The sequence below is a fragment of the Cinclus cinclus genome, chromosome 4, assembly GCF_963662255.1.
Source record: "Cinclus cinclus chromosome 4, bCinCin1.1, whole genome shotgun sequence".
Lineage (NCBI taxonomy): Eukaryota > Metazoa > Chordata > Aves > Passeriformes > Cinclidae > Cinclus > Cinclus cinclus.
Window position 1 is genome coordinate 27,772,542 of NC_085049.1, and position 21,382 is coordinate 27,793,923.

Consider the following 21,382-nt stretch of genomic DNA (forward strand, 5'->3'; position numbering starts at 1 on the left):
TCTGCTGCTGACTGAAAATTCTGCTGAGGCATAAGAATGTAAGCAGTGGGGGAAAGGCATTTGTATGCAGAGATTAATACTGAGTTAAATACAAAAATGAATAACAAAATCAATGCCCTATTTTTTAATTCAGTGGAATGCTCTGTACGTGAGCACATTCTCATGCCTTTGCTGCTGCTGCTGTATTTCCTGCTTCTAGGAGAATTCATTGCTGGCTTTTATTGTAGAATGTGTCCCATTGCCAGCAGCTCCTATGTGAGTGTGGTATCACTCTCCTTTGAAAATCTTGGAAGAGAATTGCTGTACCCTTTAAGGCACAAGAAAGGAGCTTAGCCCTCAGTGATAATTGTAGCCAGTGGTCACCAACTTGTAATGTTTGCTGAACTGACAAGATATGACAGGGATGGAATTGCCTTGGGATGTATTGGCTGACCTTAAATCTTGTCTCTTTCTCATCTTGGAGATGGAAAAGGGTTTTCACTGCTAAAATGCAAGAGGTAGAATTTCACAAGAAAGGATGCCACTGTGACTGCTCTTGTTACTGCATAGTCGTGGGGACCGATGAATGTCCTGAGTGGCTCTGTTTTGGTGGATGCAGTTAAATCTCCTTGAAGGTGGCAGGGGCTGAGGTAACACTGATTCTGGTTGAGGACCTTGAAAGGTAATAGTGAGCTTCTACTCACTTTGAGAATCTGTGTGAGACCTCTATTGTTCCCATGGCTTTCACTGTGCTTCACTCCTCCCTCATGTGCCTCTTGCTTTGAGAGGGTCTTTTTAAACTCTGAGGAGAAGGTGCAAGGTTATAATTTATTTCCTGTATGGGTGAGGTCCAGCATGGTTTGAGGTTCATTTTGGGCCTTCCTGGTCCACTCTAGTAAAGAATTAAGAACATTCTAGAGGGTCTTGCTAAATTCCTATTTATTTTTTTAAACGTGTTTGTGTGGGTGAGTGCATACTTGTATTGTGACATGACAAAGAAAAGGAATAATTAAACTTATGCCTCTCAGCAGGTTGTAAGAGGCTGGTCTTGCAAAATACTGTACTGTGCTGATTTGTCCCTGAAATCAGAATATCAGAAGGTTCAGTTTGCTTCAGGTTTTCTCCTACTACCTGTCTTCTCTGCTGGTGCTAGTTTTATGTTAACACAAAATGTAACGATGCTCATCTATGGGCAAAAAAAAGTGTACCCGCCACTCAAGACATCTTCTGTTAGGGCTCATAGGGCAGCAGGAAGGGGCTTTGGTTTATGCTTTTTTGTCTATGTGTGGTTTTGCTACTGTTGTAACAATGACTTTTCTGCAACTATCTACTGGGAATCTCACTGTTTAATGTAAGAATTTTTTTTTTAAAATTAATCTTTCTCAGCAATGGCGCAAATAAATGGTTATACACCTGGTCATCTAAGACTGTGTGCATCCCTTGGTAGGATCAGCAAGTTCCTGAGCTTCTTGTGTTGGTAGGGCGTTTGTCAGTCTCCAAAGGTGCAGTCTAGACACTGCTGAAACATTTTTATATCTGGTGTGGTCTGAGGCACTCTCAGGGTGGGGATCTTGTCCCCTCCCTGTAGCAGCGGGTACCTTGAGTGTGGGTGCATATTTCTGACCACAATTTTCTTGCCAGTTTTGAGCGTTAGATAAGTGTAGAGAGATGTAGATATAACTGCATCCTCTTCTACTTATCTAAAGACAGAGGAGGAGAGAAATACTTTGGCTGAAGCTCTCTTCTCCTGAGCAGTTGGTGCAGCAGAGCGCTTTGATATATGGGGCAATTCCACTGTTGGTTCTGGAGGTCACTGCATTTAAGAATGAACTGAATCTGTATTACTATATCCTGTGTAGAAACAGTAGTCTGTTTTAAAAGACTGGGCCAATACCAATATCTCAAAGTGTGGTTTGGTTGAGGGGATTTTTCTCCCTTTGCATTGCGGTAGACCAAGTAGGGTAAGTCTCTTCAGAAATTCCTTGTGATTTTAGCCCCTGCCTTAGCAGCTGGTCCTGCTCTATGCCTCTAGACTAGTTTCATCCAGGACACAGGTACTTTATCTCAACATTGGTCAGTCTGATATTTCCAAGTCCATCTGGCCATTATTTTCCTCTGAATACTTTCTTGTTTCTTTCAGTGGATGTTGTGACAAACAGCAAAAGAAACAGGGCGCAGGCCTGGCTCTATTTTTCAGATCTGTAATGTGAGATGGGGGGAAAAAACCCTATTTCATGGAGAAACATGGAGGGGAAATGGCATCTTGGAGAACTTCAGGGGAACTGGAAAGGTGCAAGCAGAATATTTGGTCACCCTAGTGAACAAAAATGCATCTTCTAGGCTGAAGCTGCTGTTACATTTTGGTGAATTTGTATTTCAGTTGTGTACTTTCTTTTTCTTGTGTATGGACAGCAGGCTGTGATGTCTGTGAAAGAAATCTGTTGTTTTGCATGTTCAGTGAGTTGGGGATCAGAGGAGAAAGGGCTCCCGCTATGGACTGCAAAATGCTTTTTTTGGACTGGTGGGCCAGACGGATGCTCCAACAGTTTCTCTTGAATTGGGGGAGTGAGTGAGGGACAATTGATTTGAGGCTGAGGGCCCCATGGCACCATTCAGCACACAGAGCAGATACTCCTCTAGCTGAGCTGTTAGCTATACTAGAAGAACCTGAGAGACCATCTGGTCCAAGAGGAATGGTTGGAGCTGACTTGAGCATTTTTGATTTTATCTTTGTTTTCATTCTGTTTGACATTTCCAAGATGGAACCTTTTTTCCAAATTGATAGCCTATGGCAGTATGAGCTGGGGAAATAGGACTTGTCTTCTCTGCAATCCCTTCCTCTCAACTATCTCTGGTTAAACAGGGATGGAGGGCTGACTGTAGTATTGTCAGCCCTTGCCTGTCAGGAGATAAATGTTCATCTGATTAGACAAAACAGGTCTTTATATGAGCTAGAAGGGGAAGAGAGAAGCAGAAGAAAGCGGTGTTCAACAACTTTGAACACGAGTATCTGTCTTTATGGAAGATGCTGGTGTAGTGATATGACTGAGTCACTATTAGGCATTTATCTTGTCACTCTTTGGCCCTGGCTTTAAGTGCAAAACTTGATCCATAGTTTTGTTTTTTTTTTCTGAAAAATGAGACCAGAATCATTGATGCCCTTAAAAGCTGAGGTATATTATTGCAATAAAAAGCCAAGAAAATGTGAGCAGGTCTATATTCACACGTTGTTCCATGTATTTTATGCTGTTCCTGTAGGTTCACTTTGATTATGTTACAGATGTGTTCACAAAACATGGGAATGTGCTCCTGGCAGAGGTTTGAGCTGTAAAACATGGTGCAGGAATTGGGGAGGTTGAGAAGTATTTTCAGGTGATAGAATAAGCATTTCAACTGTATGCTTGTGCTTTAAGGAAGCTGACAATAAAAGGGAGGCTATGTTTATATAATTTTTTTTTTCTTGTCCCAAAATCCTCAGGAAACCATTATCTGCTATATTATGGCAAAACAGTTGAAAGGCTGTGTTTGTAATGAAAATGGCAGTACCTCCAAGGCAGTGAGGGGATGTGCTATATTAAGTTTAACATCTTCCAGGAGCCAGCAGAGCTGTTAGTTAAAGCCACTGAGGGATAAGGTACTCAAAGCCCAGGGAGCGTTCAGTCTACTGTGTTACTCTTTGGAGAAAAACAAACATGTGCTGGGGTTTTGCTGGTTGTTGTTTATTTTTTTGTTTTGTTTTGTTTTTTACAACCAGAAGGATTGTAGTAAGGTCATTTTGCTTTCATCCCTGCTTGGCTTTGTGTGGGTGTGTTTGTTTTATTATTTTGAGTAGGCTATAGGCAACCCAGGCTCTATATTCATCTTATGCTGCACTCAGAGAATTTGCTGTTTCATGTAAAAGGGCCATCTTCTCTCCAAGGCAGATGAAGAAAGTAGTGTGGCTTTCAAGTGCTGCAAGCAAGCAAGTTGCTGATGTGTGTTCTTGAAGAATGAGATGTTTTTTTCTGAGAATAAGTGCAATGATTCCCTCTTCCCTTTCTCCTGCCTTGTTAGCTGAAAATGGGACAATTGCTGCATGGCACTTGCAGCCTTTGGCAGCGCTCCCAGTGGCTTGTGCTATAGTGCATCAAAGTCTCTACATCACAAGAGAATAAAATTCTTCCTTGTCTCCAAAAGCTCTTGTTTTGCTGATTCACAGAGCCTGTTGTGTGAGGTAGATAGTGGGTCTAGAAGCCTTTTATTTTTCCTTCCTCCCTATATGACACAAACCTGATTTTGTTCTTAGGATGTAACACTGCCACAAAAGAGGGAATCTGTCTGTTCTTCTCCAGCTTGTCATTGCCTCCTCAGCCTGTCTTCCACAGCAGCTGTGTTTTGTTTCCAGGAAGGTGAAGAGTGCTGTATCTGGGCAGGAAGTGGCTGGAATTGCTATGGAAACTGATTTTTTCCTGCACAGCTTAGAAATTGTGTCACCAGACAGCTTTAGAGTAAACCAGTTTGTAACCAGGTAGCTGTGGCTTCTGAAGTGTTTAGAATTTCTTGAGCTTTTCAAAAATACTCCTTGCCTGGCACTGTGGGATCTCCTTTGCCTGTCTTCTACCCCCACAGTTCAACTGCAGGACCATTGGAAATGGGCTCTGAATTTAAAGTGTTAGTGTGGAGAGCTGCATTGTCAGAATGACAATCATAATGCTTTGTATTGGAATATAACATTCATCTGCACTCTGGAACAGCAGCAGTCCTGTGTTTGTGGTGGTCTAAAAGCCATTTGCATAAAAAATGAATTCTAAAGTCAAAAGTAATAGCCTGGCACATTCTGAGAAGAGCAAGTATTGGAGGAAATGAATAATTTCTACTGGGTGTACAGTGTGGTAATATTTTAATTCATAGAGCATCTATGTTGAAAGCTGAGTGGATTTTATTGGCCTTAATGCTCTGAATTTTGCAGGAGCATACAAAGCATTTAAATACTTCCTTATAACCAGTAAAACTATTGGAAAAATATCCAGCAAAAATGAACACTCGGGAAAATATCTGTACTTCAAATTTCTGCAGTGTTGAGACTTCTAATTCCTACAGACCTCCCAAGCCTTCTCATTCCATGGAACATGAAGTTGAGATTTGCACAGAAGCTCAGCTGATAGCTTGACGATGCCATCAGTAGGCTTATAAGCAACAATAAATATTAAATTGCTGTATCTCTAATGGCTGACTCCAGAAAATCGTTGCTTTTGTTTTTTTCATGGGTACTACTGAAAGCAGTGTTTGAAGTAAATAGGGAGCATCCTACTTTTCTTGCTCCTTTTTTTCCCCCACTGTCTCCTATGTTTTCTTGCCTCCTTCCATTCGTCTGTGCTTTTACAAGGAAACTGTGTTTCATTTCCTTCCTGGGCCCCCAGATGGAAGTACACTCTGAAGTATGGCCTGGTCCTGCTGGTCAGTGCCATTTGGCTGGTAGTATGAGGTCATTCCTTAGTGCATTGGTTCTGACAACGGACAGGGCAGCCATCCCAGAGCTTAGTCAGGCAGCAGGTGCTCACATGCCTGGAGGTCTCGTGTCGTTGGATCTTCATTGCTTTCATTATTCCCACAGCTAATGACCAGGTGGTAGTGACAGACTTTCTCATTTCCCTCTCTCTCTACTGTAGGGTTTTCTTCGTATCCTGCTATTTCAAGCTAAGATATGATTTTCTTTTTTTTTTTGGCATTGAAGTCTGAGACCTATTTTGAAATATGTAAGGGATTTTATTGCCTTCTGCTAGGCCTCATCTTAGGATCTGCTAATATGCCTGTGACCTTAATACCTACATTGATGAATAACTTTCCCAAATGCATACTACTTTTTATTTGCTTCTTAGAGGCAGAAGATCAGGGATGGAGCAAGGGAGGAGGTCAGCAGATCCTCCAGGCCTGAGCTGACAGGGGTGCCTGAATATAAAATATGGACAACATTTGGGAAGGGAGAAAATGAGGACAAGGAGAAGGGGTAAAACAGTGCTGGAGAGTTGGGAGAGGTGAGATGAGGGATTACTATGTGTTGCATATTGTGAAAAGTTATTAATCAGTGTAGGTATTACTATACCATTGCAATTGGGAAAAGTTGGAGTGGATTGGAACAATTTTGGAGAGAAGGTAAAAAATGGTTAAACTGTGTTGAAGTGGGGATCAAATAGGAAAGTACTTGATCGCCTCCAAAGCCCTGTTCAAAGTGCACAGATCAGAGGTCTTACTGTACATGTACTGTTAATTCAGCTGTGAAACACAGGCAGAGGGGAAGTCTCATCCTGCTCCTTCAGCCAGAAGATTCTTCTCCAGCTCACATAATGGGCTTACAGGTGAATCAGGTTAGTCTTATTCTGTTGATGACTCTCTTGCTGCTCTCCTGAGTCAGTAAGAAACTCCACACTAGCATTTCTGGGTTTTGCAGTTTGTTGTTTGCCTAAAGTTCACGTAAAACAAATGAGCACTTTTAAGGTTGCAAATACAAGCATGTAAAGTTAGGAGATGACCCAGTTTGGGCTGCATACTTGGTCTTAATTTATCTCCTCTAAGCATACTCATTGAGTTTTTTATAACTGTAATCACATACTCTTGCCTTTTCCCATACATTTGGGATATTCTGTTTCAGTTCAATGATGGTTCTGTTTGGTTCCTTTTCCATTGCTGAATGTATGATTGTCGGCCTTTTTAGTTGCACATTACACAACTCCTGATCCTGTGATGGAGTTAACCACTTCATGGATTTTGTCATGTTTTTACTCATTGAATTGAAGAAGGACATGTGAATATAAATATATTAATATCTATTAACCTCTTGTGGTTGGCTATAATTTTCATTTTAGGCCTGACAAGCAAAGATAACTTGTTTGGGTGTTTTGGCTGTCCTGTTGGATATAAAGAAAACTTGAGTTTTATGTATTTACAGAGCACAACTCCCACTGAGTTTGAGTTAACTTTAAGAGCTCCACACTATGTAATCAAACTTCAAATGGCCACACAACTCACACTGGGTTGGAGTAAATTAGGAAAACTCAGCTAGGGACCACCTCTAAAGAAACTTCTTGGGCTGACTTACCCTCACTGAGGAGTTTTATGGCAAGTGAAGAGGAAAGTGCTTGTGTGAGAGGGAGGAGGAGGTGTGGCCAACTGACTTACCTCTGCTCTGATTCCTCTTTGCTGAGGAGTTTGTCTTCTCACCTTTCACACTGACTCTTTCAAAGGGTCCCATTCCTGGATTTTATAGCTTTGACATGCTTAGCTTGGTAGTCTTCATGTTGATAGGTTTTGGGTTTTTTTGGTGCTGTTTTGCTTGTTATATTTTTAAGTGCAGGCACTTAGATTCACTGTGGCTAAGGTGATGTTTTGAATTGTCTTACACTGTTATACAGGGGAAAAAAAAAGGCATCTTTATTGCTGAAGAGAGTCTTAAGGTATTTTCAGAGCTGTTCTAAGTGCAGGAACACTGAGAGCAAGCCACCTACAGTCCCACTAGTGATTTTTTGCAGAAGTATTAGAGACTTTTTGCCTGTTGTAGTGTGGATATGTTGACAGGTAAAACATACTGTTGCTAATAGTTTCCAGTCATTCAGCCAGTCAAAAAATAGCTTAATGTGCATACAGAGCTCTGTTTCCCTTCTCTCCTGCCTGAGAGACACGGACGGGGAGAGATGGGCATTTTTCTGTCTCTTGGCTAATCAAGAATGATGCCTTGTGCTTTCTTTGGGGTGAGAGAAGAGGAAAGAATGAACAGGAGGCTCTAATGGGTCTCATCAATCTGACTTCTATAATTTTTGATTTATATACTGATTTAATGCCTGGTTTATGATGATTTATGTCCCAGTTTGTTTCTACCCCAGTCCAATGCCCTACCCTGCAATGTTAGTGAGATGCAATCCTGGCAGTTAAATATCTCAAGGTGATTATATGCCACATACAGAGTTACTAATGAGGAGTTAAGTGCTTCCTTACTTCAGAGCAAGAAGATAGACACAAGTGGAACATTTTGGAAATGAGCTGAGTGTGATTTGTCACAAAGCCGTACACCATCCCCAAGGAAACATGATAGCAGCCAACATGAGAGAGTGGGCAAGAAAATTTGAATCAAACAACCTGGCCCTGACCTGACAGAAGCTGCAGGCTGAAACACGAAGGTGGGTTTTATAAGTCAGTAGATACTAGGTGGTGGTTGCCACTTTAATTACTGTTTTGCAGTGATGGTCTTTGTACATGAGGTTTGGGTTTATTCTGTAATTCAGTGCCCAGATGGAGCATCCTCCTGCTTTGAAAGAAATATGAAACATGTCAATATTAATGTGCAGAAACAATAATGCAGCTGTACTTCTTAGTGTTAATTGGGTCATTGTGATTTTGTCTGTGATGTCAGAGCTGCATGTAGTTCTGGTCCATGAAGACTGGGTGAAGCTGAAAGATTTGTCTAGGGGCCCATCCCAAGCCTCCTTAATTGGCTGGGTGAATCACAGTTTAGCTGTTCAATTATTCCCCACCCACCTCCAGGAACTGATTGTACAGTTGGTGGGGGAATAAGAAATCAGGAATAGAAATCAACTGCTGGTATCTCCTGTGGGAATTCAGAGTTCAGTCTCACAAACCTCATCTGGCTGCTCTGGATGTAGGTTATATTTAATGGAGCCTGAGCCTGCCTGTCCCTCTGCATCACTGGAATTATGACAGCTAATTTGAGTCTGTCTGCCACTGATGCGTGCAATTTATCAATATCTCTTTCATAAATACAAACTCTCCCTCATCTCTGCCTTCATCACCTTTGTCTTTTCTGGCTTGCCCTTTGCATCCTTGTGTATTTTGTGGATTCCCCGCCTCCCCCCCCCCCCCCCCCCCAACTTGATTCTCACACAGATATTCTCAGAAGAGAATCAATGGAAGAATATCAGTTGCTCACCTAAGAGGGGCTTCTTTGCCATGCATAACTAAGGTTGTAAATAATTCAGTAGGGTCCCTGTCTTTTCTTTCCTCCCTTAAGATTGGGTTTATTAAAATTTTATGGGAGAGGACATAGAGGTAGCTGAATTACTGGCTTAATCTGGTACAATCTTCAGCAATGCATTAGTTCAGTACCAGCTGCTCTTTACTCATCATCACAAGCACACACTGTATCAGTCTTCCTTATAGAATCTGTTTTGCTGCATGTTATAATCATGTATTTGAGCATGATGTAATACCATTCCTTATGACTTGCTCTCATGCCTGGTGGTGTGGCCAAGGGAAGAAAAGTGTCAAAACTGCCAAGGCAAGGCTTAATCTTTTTTATTCCACTGAGGAATTCAGTAGAGGCATGAATCTATGTAGAGAAAGATCCTAATCAGAAGGGAGCTATAGGCTGGGGACTAAGAGTTTGGTTTGGCTTATATTCATAGTGAAATAATAATTCTACTGAAACAAGAACAGGTATTCTAAGATGAAAATGGTGTGAAATCAGCACATGGGTGCTAAATACTCAAGAGATATCAGGAAAAGAATAGGCCTTTTTGGCATTTCAATGAAAATGGACAGATCCTGCAACTAAACTTTTCTGCTGCTGCTGATGGTGTTATAGCACACCTTCCATCTTAGAGTCTTGAAACACAAGGAAATGGTTTTCACTCAGTATCCTTTGGACTTTGACAGGGTGCCACAGGAGGAATTACAACCTCCAAAGGAGGAATTACAACACCATTTCACAGAAAGAGTTAGAGAAGTGAATTGACTTGTTAAATGTCATGTGGAGAGTGAGTGGGAGAGCCAAAAACAGAACTCAGGTCTTTGGACTCCCACTGCTCTAAGTGCTAGACAGTGCTGTGTCCTGTAGTGCCAGGGATTATGCAGCCTACCTTCAAGAAAAGCCTTGCAAGACCCAATATCAAGAACGTTTTTTTTCTGAAGAGAAAATTTTCAAATGGAAGTTCACAGGCCAAAACCAAAATCCAAGCAAATGTATACATTTTTCCTAGAAAAAGAGCAAAACCACCTTCAGAAGTTGCCAGTGGATTAGATATAACAAAGTGGGAGTTTCTCAGAACCTGCTAAAACCCAGGTCCTTGGAGATATGAGGGTAAGGAACAAAGATCTAAAGCTGTCCTTTATGGTATGTGTAGGTGCTGTGGATTTTCTGCCATGTATGAAGTTGCACTCTATACCGGTGTCCTTGCTGATTTTATGACAACTGATACAGCACAAATAACTTACTGGAGCTTGGTTTTACCTGCAAGTAATCTTAACCTTAATTTCATTTGAAAAATAATCAAATAAATACATTTTGAGAAATAATTATCAGTCTTATTGCAGAGACGTAAAATCTGAAAGAAATGCACATTGAAAGGATAACTGCATGCGTATGATGTAAAAATGGCCTTCCTGATATGGCTTGGGCAGAACCTCTTATGGGTGACAGATCATCTTTAACTGGTAGATTGGCCACAGCCAGCTCTGCTCCTCTTCTTGAAATGGCATTGGTCAGGAAAGGATTAATTGACAAGGGTAGTCCTAACCATAATTACTGGCTGTGAACCATCTACTGCTGGAGGGTGCATTAGAGCTACTTGTGATTTATTCCACATAAACCTAGGCTGAACTGCTCTTCAGCTTGTTTCAGGAATATCTTCATCCCTCACAAAACCCAGTGTACCAAGAACTATGTGTTGATTATTTCTGCTGTTTTTAAATTTATGTTTAGGTCTTTATGTGAAAACAGGATTTTTATTCTGTAAGTAAGCCTTGGCTTTGACACTTAACCCTTTGCTGGGACACCACTCCTCTGTACTGACTTTAGCTGATGAAGTAGTAAAGTCCATGATGCCATCACTTCCACAGAGGACCAGATATTCCATGTGGAAGTAATTGAGAATGAAAGGCTTTTGTCTAAAGAGACCAGGCAGAGACGTACAAGAAAAACCCTCTTGACATAGCAATAGGATTAGTATTTCAGAGTGTCTGCCCAGTTTTCCAGGAGGAATCAGTGGTTCTCTGAAAAGCTGAATTGACAGCTCTGCTCGGTGAAGCTTTCTGACAAGACAAAGGGTTGCACAGGCAGGAGCACTTTGAAAATCTGTGTGATGCATGGGTGGATTAGATCATTTGATGTATCTCTTTGGCTGCTAGTTCATAGGATTCTGATTAACAGTTCTGGCATCAGCTTTCAACAGGAACCAATCCTCTATGCAAGTAACAGCAGAGTTCCAGAGGTAAATGAATCCCCGCTTTTTGGCAGTCAGATCACAAGTGCAAGGTAAGGATATTTGTAAGGATAACTGGGGGAGCCTCAGTGTTTCACAAGCCAGAGAACAGAGGCAATGTGTCACTGGCTTGTTTGGATTCATGATGAGTGTTTTGCTGTTGTTTCCTCATAGAGCAGATGAGTTGATCTCTTAGTCTACCAAAGCAGTGCTTAGAGAAAGCTTAGTAAATATTACCTGGTCTAGGAGCCTCCTAAACCTGCTGGTGCAGTCCTCAGAAGGTGCATTAGCTGAGAGAGGGCCCATGGAGAGCCAATTTCCAGGCCTGTAGGAATTGGAAACCCATCTATGAAGCTGGCAGAAAGAACTTTAGTCAAGGAGGACATGGATAGGATGCTCATGTGACCCGAAGTTATCTGTGGAGGGCTCCAGTCTGCACAACAGTCTCATTTTGGTGGGGTTGAGAGGAACTGGTTTGGGAGAGAAAGCCATCTACTTTGACAGCTGCCTTCATTTAGATGTGGATAGAAAAGGAAAAACATCTGGTGGTGGCTGTTTAGTGGTATGGTTTGCAGTTGGAAGGATACTGCTGCTTTCCAAGTCTTTAATTCCTGTGCTGTAGGCACGAGTAGAGAAAACATTCCCTAGTGTAGGAACAAGAATCTTACAGCCTTGGGGAGTGGTGAGTGCAGAGAGGAACTCTTTGTATGCCTGGGAGGCTCTGTGTGTTTTCTGATTTGTTTTTCTAAGAGCTGAGAATGCAATTGGATGAGCTTTTGGTGGTGCCTTTAAGAATATGAATAAGGGAGCTAAGGTGATGTGTGTAAACACCTGGGGAGAAACTAAAAGAGAAAACAGAGCATAATAGAAAAGCTGCTGGGGAAATAAAAATGTGATGCCTAGATGCTCTTATGTGTATAGAGAGAACTTTTCTCCCCTGTTTATTATTCAGTGATGTGGATGCATTAAATTTATGTGAAAAGCAAACAAATTCCTGACATTGCTGGCAGTGCTGAGACAATAACTAAAGCTGTTGCCTCTGTCACTTTCTTTTTGCAGCAAAGTCTGATGGTGAATGAAACTGGCATGAGTTTGCTGTTGCTCACTCACAATTTTTTGAAATTTACTTCTGTTTGTGTTTGTGTGTGTCAAGCGCTTGGCACAACTCTGATAAGCAACAGAAAGATAGAGCCTTTCCACAGATCAATAGAGATCAATCTTTTAATGTCGACTGAATGACAAAACAAAACCAGCTATTAAAAGTGTGTTTTTACTTTTTCTTAACATCTGCCAGCTGATGGCTAGCAGGCAGCTCCCAAAACCAAAGTACCCAGGGACATAGAGGAGGGCTTTTGCCTGCCCATAATTTACACTGACCCCATCAGAGGGTTGGGGTCTGTTTGTTCAGAACTGAGGATTACACAGCAGGTAAGTGTGCCTTGAGGCATGAGTGTGGAAAATTCAAAATATTTGGCTTGGACTAGGTTTGTTATTTTGTTATTGACCAGTCCATGACACTGGTTACAGTACCACAGAGCTTTGGTTATATGTATGTCTGAGGCTACAACATCCAAGGCAGAGCTGCAGGTGATGTGAAGATGGGGATGTAATTAGTGATGGTTAACATCCATGGGATTTATTGGTACCAGATGACATGTAGCTGTCCAGCAGTACAGCACACCAGGTTCCCTGACTTACAGAGAAAGCTTGGAAGTGGGATGAGTTAATTTGGGTGTCATTAGAATCTTCAGTTAACCGTGTGGGATATTGTCACACCAGTGTGTTTGCCCCAACAAGTCTTATAGGTATGGTTTGAGGGCAGTGTGTGAGATTCACTGCGCGTTTTTCCTGACTGAATGCGGCATAATGAAAATCTTGCCCACTGTTGCATTCAAGTATCAAAACAGAGCTTTTCGTTGAGGTCTGTCAGTATATAGAATGGTCAAGAGAACAATTGTTTTGGTAGCTGTTCTGACTACTTAGACCACCAAATTATAAAGACTTTATTGTAGACACAGCTGTATATACCCATCTTATACCCACCTGAATGTGAATGTTGGGGTGGCTATGCAACAAATGGCACAGGATAGTAAGTAGTAAGAAAACTTGCTGCTAGTAAGAAAACAGGTGTTTCAGTTTTCCTGAATTCACTGTGTTTTGTTTATCTTTCTACAATGCTGGCCTCATCAGCAGCAGTAAGAAAGATGTGTTTGGACTGCTCTGGTGGGCCTCTGGTGTGAATGAACAGGCAGAAAGAACAGAACATTGGCTCCTGCAATGAGTTGAGTTTTCTCTTTATTTGGGTGTGTGACGGGGGGAAGGCTGAAATTATGTATTGGTCATGAAAGCAAGAGACCTGACAGCATCAGCTAAACCCAGGCATACTGCAGGCAATTACTGGGCATTTTTCCCAGTTACAGCCACACCATTGTGCTTAATCACAGTGTACAAACTGTTGCTCTAGCAAGAGCTGATCCCTAGTTGGTGCAGAGCTCTCTTGACTTTAGACAGCTTTGCTGCTGTGTCTTGAGCCTTCTGCAATATTGCCCTGCCATTCCTGAAATGCAGCACTATGGCAGCTGCAGCCATGCAGTTTGGCTCCCAAGGCTGTGCTCAGGTTCAGAATCTCTCTTGCTTCAGTGCCATTCTTTGCTGGAGTTCAGCATCAATAAGTAAGGTATGAGTTCTACTCATGGCCTGTTCTTCAGGTTCTCAGCTTTAGCCAGTTACTGGTTTGGTGGCAGAGAGTCTGTGTGATGCATTTATATGCTTCTCATCTTAGAGCTGTCTGAAAGCTCACTGACCCCTAATGCAAATGTGTTGTAATTGGGCTTGACAGAGATGGTCCCAAGAACATGTTAAACCAGTAGATTTTACTGGAGAGCAAGAGCTTTTTGGAGGAGGTCCTGTTCAGTTTTGAAGAGGGAGAAATGGAGTGAGCATAGAGCCAGTGGTTTTGACTTTGCTTGGGCTTCAGCTCACAGAGTGGGCTGAAGGTGTAACTGCAGTGGTGCGGAGGAGCCTTTGGCCTTTCTCCAGCTCCTGGGATGGGAAGGCTGAAGTTTGAGGGCTGGCTGCATCCTTGTACTCCCTTCTTCCCTGATGGTGCTTCTGTGTGGATCGTTTGGGGGGTTTTACTAAGGCAAAAACCTGTGCCATGGAGATGTACTGCTGCTCAGAGGAAAACAGAAGAGCTACAAAAAAGGGGGAGGTCTGAAAGCTTCTGGATCAACATCATGTGGAAACCAAAAAAGGTGGATATTTGTCACTGTAGTATGAAGTGAGACAAAATCCTAGCACTTCAGGCAAACAATAACAAGACCCAAGTTGACAGAGCCACTCTCCAAGTGAAACCTTGTCCATCATGGCTGTCCTGCTCTGCTAAAGCTGCTCTGAGGCTACTCAGAAATTATTGCCTCTCCTTCCTCTTTAGGGAAATGACAAGGGGTGGGCTGTGGAAAAGGTGCCAGCAAGCATAGAAGGAAAGAGAAAACAGAGAAAATTTGGTGTTGAATGTATTCATCACCATCTATTTTAGGGTCAGTTACTGTTTTTTTTTCCTGTGTTAAATGAGGTGCTATTTTTAGATTTCTGAGCCCATACAGAGAAATTATTCTCAAGTGTTCTAGCTTTCATCCTGTATTTAAAAAGTCTCATCTTGATGGTGCATTTACTGCATTAATTGTGTGATTTCTTTTATCCTTTTTCCTCCTGCTCAGAGGAATTATACCTGCTTGCTCCCCTACCTTGACTAACATTACTAGAAATGCAGTAAGTTATTTAATGCTCTCACTTGTTGCTTTTAGTGTTTTGTTGGCCTTATGGGGGGAATGCTGGTGGGTTAAATAGTGGCTTAGCTGGCAGCCCACCCACTTCCTTGTGATTTTTCTTCAAAGAAGAGTCTGACAGAGGAAAGTTGTTCTGTTGCAGATTGCTGAGTTCAAAGCGAGTGCCCTACAGATACAACTTTGTGATTAATCCTCAGAACTGGCACATAAAGCTTATGCTATGCCACTGCTACTAATGTTAATGGAAGTCAGGCAGCTTACTAACAGTGCAGTGCTTTAAAGAGTAATAATTTACCCAGAAAAGTCCTGAGGCAAGAGAAGTGATAGTCATTTATTAATTCTTTTGTAAATCCTTTTGTCTATGACAGTGGCATTACTTTCCGTCCATTTCTAACTCATTACATTTTGGTGAGCCCTGGGCCTTGAAGTGGGAAGAGAGTAGGATGTCAATTTTCCCATGTCCTTGAGCTCTTCAGAGCCAAGAGCTGCTGCATGTACTAGAATTTCAGGCTATATTTACAAAGAAGAGACCAAAACATCATAAACATGTTTTATATCCTCTGTTGCACATGCAGAATTAGTAGCTGTAGAGAAAAATATGACCTTTAGGCAGCCATTGAAAAGCAAGCAGAGAAAGCTGTGCCTCTCAGCTTTAATAGAAAGCAATTCTGTCTGAGCATAGCTGTGACATCAATGAGATAGTTACTTATGAAAACATGAGCTTTTTCAGAGGGAAATGAATTGGGGCACCAGATTTTGAGATATGTCATTACATATGCTTGAAATGGCCTGATGGCCAGTGGGAAGTGATCAGCCTTCCTCAGGAGACTGAGTAAGATTGTCAGCATCTGGCTGTGGTTATGTGCAGAATTACCTTTCAGTATAGGCAATTATCCAGCAAAGGTGTCTCTTTGGCATATTTGGCCATGTTTGGTATTTCTGTGCTAGTTAGGTCTGAGATTTCCAGGGAAGATGCTGCTTTCTCGGAGACGGAAAGAATTTTGGGTGAGAACTAACTCATGGATAAAAGGCTGTGTGCAAAATTGCACCCTAGTACTGGATATATACTGGACATTTTTTGCTGTGTGTGAAAAGCTTCCTCCACATATACAATGACTACTGGTGTTCCAAAAGCAAGAGAACTACAATTCTGAAATAAATTACCATGCTGTGTTGATTTCTAAAAGTAATTGAGCTACTTGGAATCCCAAATGACCCTGAAAGCTACAAGTGAATCTTGAAAATTCCATGTTTTTTTTCCAGAGCAGATGGACCAGCCCAAAACATGATGGATGCAAACTTTCTGGGCAATTCTGGTGGTGGAACTAGCTTTGTGAGGGTTGTGGCCCATGGCAGCATAAGTCAAAGGACCTCCTGAATGCAAAGTTTACCTTGAGATGTCAATCGTAATTACAGCTACATCTGTATATTGCATTTCAAAAGCTTGAGTCCTTCAGGAATGCTGTTTGAAATCATGATCTTGTAGCATGAGCCTGAGTATCAGTCTGGGAGAGTGGGTCATTCATTAGTTAGAATTCCCTTTCCCTCCCACCTTTCAAAAATATTTTGAATTTCTTTTCTTCACCTTTCTTGCTTTTATACCCCCTCATCCTTCCCAAATGTATGGATATTTTATTATTTTCAACTTTAGATTATTGAGCTATGCATATCCCTGTTCTTTCTCTGTGTACCTGTGGGATCATTTCCCAGCTGATATTTTGCCTGATTTTGGCTTTTTTTGTAGCAATCAAGCTGGTGCCAGGTATCTATATGTGAGAGAATTTTTAGTTGTTTGCACAATGGTATGTCAGATTGAGGGTTAATTCCCTTGCTTTTGCCTGTGATGACTGTAAACAGATAGAGAAGAGACTGAGATTCCTTTGAGGTGAAGGAGATGGGAGGTGGCAAAGGTGACTTCTCAGTGAGCTGAATGGGCAGAGTTCAACATAATTCTTGGTACAAACCATTTAAACTATCAGCTGGAGCTGGGCAGACAATGTTCAATCAGAAGCACATAGACCCTTCTGTATTTGTTTGCTATCATGTCTCACAGAGGGATATGGGGGCAGCCTGAAATGATGCATCCAACTCCAGGTTCCTCAGTGCAGGAAGGACCCATCAGAGTGAGTCCAGAGTGCCACAGAGATGATTAAAGACATGGAACGCTTTATCTGTGGAGACAGGCTGAGATTGTTGGGGCTGTTCAGCCTGGAGAAGAGAAGGCTTTGGAGAGACCTTACTGCAGACTTTCAGTACTTAAAGAGGGCTTATAAGGAAGGAGACAACTTTTTTAGCCGGTCCTGTTGTGGTGGCACAAGGGATAAAGGTTTTAAACTACAGGAGTGTCAATTTAGAGTAGATATAGATGTAAGGAAAAGTTTTACAGTGAGGGTGGTAAAACACTGGCACAGATTTGCCCAGAGATGTGGTGATGCCTCAGCCCTGGAAACTTTCAATGCTGGACTGGACAGGTTTCTGAGCAACCTGATATAGTGGAAGAAGGGTTGGATTAGATGGCCTTCAAAGATGGTTTCAGCCCTCCAGCCCAAACTGTTCTATGATTCTAAGAATCTGCTGTATTTTGGTGGCCTGTAGTGGGGCTTGTGGGGAGACTGGGAGCAACATTTGGTGACAGCAGCTGCTGCTGGAGTGTCTGACTGCTACTCCAGGTAGCAGCCTGCCTGGTATCAGCTCTTTGCCAGGACTCAGTACTTCCTATTGGGCCATGAAATATAATTTTCTCCCATATCCCTGTTTTCAGTCCTGAAACAATCTCTTTCAGATCACCATGATTACTAGCGGAGGTCTGTTTCAAACTGAGTAATAGAAAACTCTAGTTTAGCTACAAATGGAACATGATTGTACTGCAGGCAAAGTCTTGCTTATTCAGGTAACATAGACTTCACTAGCTTGAGTTTGCATGGATGTTTTATGTGCCCAGCAATATGTTTGACAGTGTCATCATCGAGTCACACTGTTGTACAAAAATGTAATTCCTGAATTTCATTTTTTTTGCGAACATGTTAAAGAAATCTGGCCTAATCCAGAAATTTTAGAAAAAGATGACTGCTTATTTTCAGAACTCCCTGTAGACCAAACCTAGGAAAAACAGCTTGTCTTTCACAAGAAGATTGAGGATTGTAATTACATAAAATAGCATATACTTCCATTGAGTTGAATTTTCAAATGTATACATTTGCAAAGAAATCATACTCATCTGTTGTCTTTTCTCCAAGCTCTAGCATGACCTAGTGCTCAGATTTGTTTTTTTACTGACTTCTAATCCATAGCAATTAAAGAAACAAATTCCTCTATAACTCCTTAATAGGGTTTAGAAGTTACCATGCAAAAGTCACAGCAGCTAGACTCTAAAATCCTTCCTTTAAAAAGTCATTATGGGTGCTTTCCGTAAGAGACAATATGGTTATTAAATTATCATACTGCTTCCTGACAGCCCTGTTCCTGTGCTTTCATTGGCTTTATCACCCCACTGTTATTTGGGTATTAGGTATTTATCTATCAGATAAGGGTATTTTTCAACTGAAGGAAGTCTCTCCAAAGGGAGACAAGGTCAGCAATTTGCTACTAGAAAAAGTAATAAGGTAGTTCTTTTGAACCAGTATTATGTGGCTGAAGCATGTCTGCACACCTCATGTTTGCTCTGTTTGCCTCCTGTCCTCTCTCCATGTCCATTTCTACTGTAGAAGGGCAGACTACACCTTGCTAATAACACCTGCAGCATGTGGGCTGGGGCATTTTTCAGGAGATTCTGTCAATGCATTTTCCCAACATGAGCCCCTGATTTCCCTGGGAGGGAATAGGACTCATTTGGTCACTTGGGAACAGCTGTTCTGTCCATGTGCCCTCCCAGCTTCTTGTGTACCTTCAGCCCATTCACTGGTGAGGTGTAGTGAGGAATAAAAAAGTAGCTATTTAAGTGCTGCAGTAACTAAATTCATCCTCATGTTATCAAGGCTGTTTTCAGCACAAATCCAAAACAAAGTGCCATACTAGCTACTATGGAGAAAACTAACTCAATCCCAGCCAAAATCAGCAGAATTTGACTTGTGTTTTTTGTAGCAGCTGAGCTCTTGTGGCAGGCTTGTTCTTCAACAACTTCATTAGATCTTGTTCAAAAAGTCCCTTTTCATGTTGCACACAATGAAGTGCCAGCCCCATCCCCTTGGTGTCGGCTCAGGATCCTGTAGGCAGCAGTTGCACTCCTGCCTGGGGCTGCTCAGGTGCTCTGTGCTGCTTTGGCAGCTCTCAGACTCTGACTGCACAACTCTATCTTTAGAGCTGCAGAAACTTCACTACTGCAGTGTCACAACAGAGTGGTACAGCAAGCCAGGCTTTGAATTTTAATTTTGGTCAAATTATTTCTTAGTTAGGAAAATTTGTCTGAGCTCATGAACCTCGTTTTAGAGGTGTGTTAGCTGTAGAGAGCTTTTGAAATGTGCTTGCTGCAAAACCTAGCAATGAGGGGGCTATCTGCATTATGGAATTACTTTTGTAATCTTTTGATGTAATTTCCTTAACCTTGTGCTAGTTTTCACAGGGATATCTTTTGTTACATTCTTCTTAGAAAAGAGAAAAAATATCTAGTTAGTTATTCTAGCTGAATCACAGAAAAAAAATCAGAGACAGCTGTCACACAGTTCTAGTATCTGAGGAATATCAGCATTATGAGCTGAATGCTATTAGCAGATTTATTAATTGTAATGTGCAGATAATTCACTCTTTATGTGCTTGCACTACATTTTGATGCAGTTAATATTGAAAAAAGCTTGTATTTTTCAGTTTACATTAAAAATATTGATGACAAAGATTGAGTTAATTTGCTGTTACTGTGTCATGTGTCACCTCACACTCCCTGAGGGACAAATTTAAGGCTTCACTTTCTCAACATGCTTTGGGTATGTGGCAAGGTAGATGTTGTCAGCTAGTATTGGTTATAGCTGCTGATTCTTGCAAATTTCAAAATCCCTGTAGAATAAACATTTGATGTAAAATTTAAATCAACTTGTAAATGCTGAATTCAACAAAGAATTTTTCACCTTCATATTTGCAGTAACAAACATACACTCTCTAGTGCAAAACAAATAGCATGTACTGTGCTTTATAAATGTACATCATGAACCCAAATTATTTTCATAATCACTGTGGATGCTTTTTACTGCCAGGATTATGACATAATGGCACAAGCTTTTCAAATACCCCTGGTTCCAGCTGCGGCTGCTCACAAATAAACTAGACTATTTTGGGCAGTAGCAGAACCAAACTGGTGGGTGAATGTGCTGATGCAGTATGTCTTTGGGAAGCCCTCAGCAGCAGTGAGCCATGGAGCTCTGGTTGGAAAAAAACCCCATGTGTTTCCTTCTCCGGGGACAGAAGCAGCTGCCCTCCTCCTCTGGGTCTGCATCCTGCTCTGTCCTAAATAGGCTGATATATTTCACTGGCAGCATGACTGCTCAGGATGCAGCATGATTCCCTTAATTGTGACCAAGAACATCTTGGTGATGTTATTCACTGGATGCTGTGCTCTGTTCTTGTCAGGGATGTCTCTCCAGCATGGATGTGACTGTCTTGAAAGCTCTGTTTCCCAATTGATGACATACCTTTAACAAGAATCAGAACAAGACAGATTATCCATTGTCCACAGAGTGTAGGGGAAGTTTCTGTGGCTGCTCTAACCTTGTGGTCATTGCCACCTCAAGGGTCTTAACTGACATTTTCAAATATGGAGAGGTGAGGGATGCTTTTCTTGGTTGGAAAGAACAGTCACCATTGGAGAAAGCCTGTCCCAGCAATTTCACCTGTTGGGAATGCTGGAAACAAAGTGTTTGTCAGAGAGGTTGGGAGGATTTTGAAAGCTGTTCAAGGTGCTCTCCTGATTTCACATGCAACTTCTGATCTTTTGGGAAATGTATTTGGATCTTTTAAAACACTTAAAGTCTCACTTTCTAACAGCTTCTTGCTATTGTCCTATTAGGCCAGATTCAGCCCTGGAGAAAACAGGAAAATCAGAAGGGAATTAGCTCATTTTACATCATGTTGTATCTGCCACATGGAGCTGGAGTCAAGCTGTGGGTGGAAGGAAGAGACATGGGGCAGTGCCCCTACACATTGGTGTCTGCCACAACCCTGGGGGGGGGGGGGCAGTTGGAAGTTTTCTTGCCTGATCCATTATCCTGGAGGAGGAAATGAATTGATGTATGCTAGTCTTGTCACTGGGGAGCTCCTTAGCTGATTACTGCTAATTTAATTATTGGGGTTTTTGTTAACCCCTTGGTAAATGAAGATAGATCCTGTTTTACATTAACATTCCACGAAGAATGCATAAGCATAAAAACCAACAACTTGTAACCGGGGAGTGCCCAAGGGATTAATCTTGTAGTCTGGGGTTTCTTCAGGACACTTGATTTAAAC

The 21,382-nt window shown here is 41.7% G+C and overlaps 1 protein-coding gene across 1 annotated transcript in view; it reads left to right on the forward strand.

Annotated features, from left to right (window-relative positions):
• Positions 1–21,382, forward strand: part of TMEM178B (transmembrane protein 178B) — a 203,392-nt gene that overhangs the window by 55,822 nt on the left and 126,188 nt on the right. The gene's annotated exons all lie outside the window — the stretch shown is intronic.